We start from the raw sequence: 4529 nt of genomic DNA, 5'->3' as shown, positions 1-4529 counted from the left end.
CAAAATTGAGTTACTTCTGATAGACTGAAAAGAGACAAACTTTGCTCCAGTAGAAGAATGTCATCAGCCCAACAAACTTTTGGAGGAGAAGAATTTTTAAAATGTGATGGGCATAAAGCCACAGAAATCTCATGGGGGATTCTTGGAGTGGGAGGCAGCTAAAGTAGCCATGGTAGGATTACCTGAGGTACCACAACTGTGAGCTCAAGCCCGTTTCCTCCAGCCCTGCCCCATCCCATAGGACACATTCTTCTTCTCCAAGACAAGTTATAGTATGAGTGTTTGTCTCAAAGTAGACTTCCAGGGTTGGAGACAAAAGACAATGTTCTAGGCAGCTAGCTAGGCTAGAGGAAAAAAGGGGTGGGGGTGCTTGGAAAGTCCAGAATAAAAGAGCAGAAACATGTCTTTCTAAAGTTAACCTTGACCCTCTGCCAGAGCCACAGAAAACTGTAAGGAGTAAGAGGGCCAGTTGTAGTTTGAGCACTCTGCCCTCAGATAGATTTCAGAAGCTGAAAGAGTTGAACACCTGAAAGGAAAGCTGAGTTCCAGATAAGAACACGTTGGTAGATCACAGGACACCTCGGAGAATCGTCCCCATGAAAGAGAAACAACAGTCAGAGAAAACATGTCAAAGAGAGCAGTGATTCTCAACCACTGCTGCATTGGAATCTTTTCAAAGACTGTTGAAACCTCAGTATCAGACTGTCAGATGTTATCATGTGTTTGCTCCAGGGAGCTCCCTGGGGATCAGGATTTTTAAAAGCTCCCACATGATATTTATGTGCAGCCAAGGATGAAATCTTTTGTGGTAGGCTTTCTATCACGGGAATTTAAAGCACCTGTATGGCCTCATACAGTTAAAGGGCAAATTGCATCTTTGATGCCTATTTTGATAATCAGAGGTTTTCTTTTTAAGAATTCGTGACGTTATTATCTGTATCTTCTGCTCATTTTCCTCAGTCACCACTGACTTTTATCGGGAGAGAGATAGGTTTGAATAAAGAGAGGCTGTGTTGAGTTCGATCTCCCGGGATATCCGAAGATTAACCGAATGAAGGCCACATAAAACAGGCCACCCTTCTCGTATTCACCAAGGTCCAATGTCTGGTCCTTACAGGCTCAGAAATGTGCTCTGCCACATTTCAAGAACCCATGTGGTCGGGGATACTGACTCCAGACTACAAAATACAATATGGAAAGCAGATGGACAGCTTATGAATTACAATCAGAACCTGTGAATGAGACAGAAAAGTATCAGAGGGAGATTTTTATTCTGCATGAAAGCAGAACAAGAGGCATTAGTCATACGCCTCAAATGGCACATGTTTGAGGGCCTCAGCCATGATGACTGAAAGCATCATCTCTTCCTTCATTTATTAAAAATGTACCAAATTCCTACTAAGTGTCAGTATACACACACACGTATATTGACAATGCTTCTTGTCTCAGGGAGCTGACATCCTAGTGGTGGGTAGGATGAACAAGACAATAAAGAAATCAATACATAATCAAGAAAAATGTCAAGTAGTGAATAGAGCGGGTTTAATGGTGTCCCTCCGAATCCTTGCCTACCCAGGACCTCAGAATGAGAACCTGTTTGGATAGGATTTTTGCAGAGGTCATAGTGGATTGGGGTGGCCCTAAATCAAATGACTTCCAACCCTCTAAGAAGAGGAGACACACATAGACACAAAGTCAGGTCCAGGTGAAGATAGAGAGAGGCCAAGATTGAGTGATGAGTCCATAAGACAAAGAATGCGAGAAGCCACGAGACCCTAGAAGAGGAAAGGAAGCCAGCTTCTCCCAGAATCTCTGTAGAAAACTTAGCCCCTCTAGCAGCTTCAGAATTCTGGACTCCAGAACAGAATATCTAGTCTACAATCATTTGTTATGATGGCCCTAGGAAATTAATACAGCAGTGATCCATTGTAGATAAAGAATTAAAAGAAGAGTGGAATGATAGAAGGTCAATGAATGATGTTGATTCTGAGAATTGAATGAAAATAGAGAACTAGCTACAAAAAAAACAAAACAAAAAAAAGAGCCCTGAGAATGCTCAGGATAGAAGAAGTGGCTACAGAAAAGACACTAAGGCTCTTGCAAACCTGCATATTCCAGGAAACAAAATTAGGCCAGTGCACCCGGAGTTCAATGGGCTGAGAGTAGATGGGAAGGAGACCAGATTAAAGGGGAATTCAGAATGCATGTAACCTAAGGATTTATATGGATTTTCATTTTAAACGCAACTTGAAAATGTTGAAAGATCTTGAATGAAGCAGGATATGGACTCAACCTGATTGAGGATTTTGAAAGAGCTATCTGGTTGTTTTGGAGGAATGTATTTTGTCCGGTTATACCTTCAACAACTGGCATGTGGTCCTAGAGAGGAGCACGTGCGCGGAGGCGCACCAGGTCCTTCCTCGGCCCACCTCAGCTGGGTCACGGTGGCATGTCTGAGTAGCAGCAGAAAAGCTGACGGGTGTTAACGAGGAAACCATCAGTGCTAAATAATCGTCCTGAGTAGCAGGCCTCTTCTTCATTTTTGCTTTTTATTCATTCTCATTGCCAGCTACTGTTTTTCTAAACTGAGAGTGCAGGGCTAAGACTCCTAGCTTATCAGCTGATGTCATCGTAATTTTCTCAAGCTAAGAATAACTTAGAGTAGTCCCGTTTATTATTACCTATGCCTTCTCTCCCAGGAGCACATAGCTAAATAGAAGGTGTATTTCTTACTAACTACACCTGAGAACTTGAAATTTCTTTTAAAATGATCCCCAAAATGCTAGCTTGAAATGATAGTTACTGGTTATCGAGTCCAAAGGGCAAGTTATCTTGTGTTACATAAATAAACAAGCGAATTACCTGCACACACATAAATGTATGTATATGTATATATGTGTATGTACGCTACATGCTAGTGATCTTAATGTTCGTAATAATTCGGAAAATTTCCAACGTATAGCTTCGGGGTTTATAAATCACTAAAAGGAAAATGAATACAGGTAAGTACTTTGTTCTCCTAATAAGAAGCAGTGATAGAGATACGGGATAATATACAGTGCCCAGATGAATTTACTAGCACATAAAGTTGAGAGTAACAGCTAGTGAAGGCATGATTCTTTGGTCACCTACTTTTCGGAGGGGGGGAAATCTGGAGAACTTATGCTCGCCTGGGGAACTTGCTCTCATCAGCTAATTTTGAGAACAGGAAAAAGGAAATTGCGTCCCAGGCAGCTTGACATGAGACAATGGGGCGCGCAGTCTCCTTATTGCTTAAACATACAGCATTGTGCGAAGCCATTCTGCACTTTGCTTCTCACAAAAAGCAAAATCAGTCCCAAAGACTAGTGAAGATATTGCAAAAGGAGGATTTATTGAGCTTCATTACATCTTGAAAGGATTAGTTGCACCTGCACATAAAGAATCTCAATCGGTTCAGATAAACAGGGGGAAGGCGCCTTCTTTATTATATTTCTTTCGTGGAGAGATCTGTGACGGATGCTCCCGGCAGCTCCAAAGCCTCAAGATTTGCTGCTGAGGAGCAAGAGTGCCATCTTCTGGTAAACGACGTTGAGAACGTACAGAAGGCCTTCCTTCCCTTGTGAGGAAAGTTACTAAACAAAAATAGTCAGTTATTCAAAGCTGAATTACAGAATTGTTGAAAATATCGTTTCTTCCTCAGGATTTGATTCCACTCTCAACTGTATAAAATGAAGTTAAAAATGCACTCTTAAAACTACAGTGGGAATAAGGGGGAAAAGGGCAAAGGGATATCTTTTGACAGAGAAGTCCTAATTTCACAGATAAGAGAGTCCTAATTTATTTTTCTTTTCCTAGCTAGTTATTTATATTTTCTTGCATTTGCCTTCAGATGAGTGTGCTATGAAATAATCTGGAAATTCTTGAGAAGTAAAACATAATTTTCTCTACTGAAGGACATTAATATCCATATTTGGAATTAGATCAAGCGTTAGGGTTTTATTAATGTTGAATTTTTTCCATTAACTTCTTTGTTCCACTTAAAACATCACTCACTTGTGCAAAGGAACTTTACACTTTTCTCTCAATTTCTGACCTGTAATTTTAACAATATGCTCTAAACATCGATATGTTATTATTTTTTAATCACCACGTTGAAACAATTCTGCTTGGTCTACAAAATGCACTTTGTTCCTGACTACACTTATCAATTCTAGAGCCTCAGAATCAGTTCACACAAGTTCTCCCTAAATCTAAGCTGAGACGGCCACAGCCAAGCATTCCCCAGACCTCCCTTCACAGAAGGACTTGTCCCGTATTTGACCTCCAACCTTTTTAGGAAATCCTCAGCTGCACCTACTGACCCTTCAAATGTCCCCACCGTGGCCCATGTCCCATGACTGGTGGACACAGGAATATAAAGGCCAGCTATTTCAGCCTAACTTTGGATGACTCTCATGGACCATGTTAGTTCCAGAGCAACGGGTAGGACTGACATCCGCCATCCTATGAAGGATTTGAAGTCAGTCTTTGCCCAGTCCTGCTTCCTC

This window comes from Canis lupus, chromosome 18, assembly GCF_011100685.1.
Source record: "Canis lupus familiaris isolate Mischka breed German Shepherd chromosome 18, alternate assembly UU_Cfam_GSD_1.0, whole genome shotgun sequence".
Classification (NCBI taxonomy): domain Eukaryota; kingdom Metazoa; phylum Chordata; class Mammalia; order Carnivora; family Canidae; genus Canis; species Canis lupus.
The sequence above is the reverse complement of the archived record's forward strand: the minus strand, read 5'-3'. Positions refer to the sequence as shown.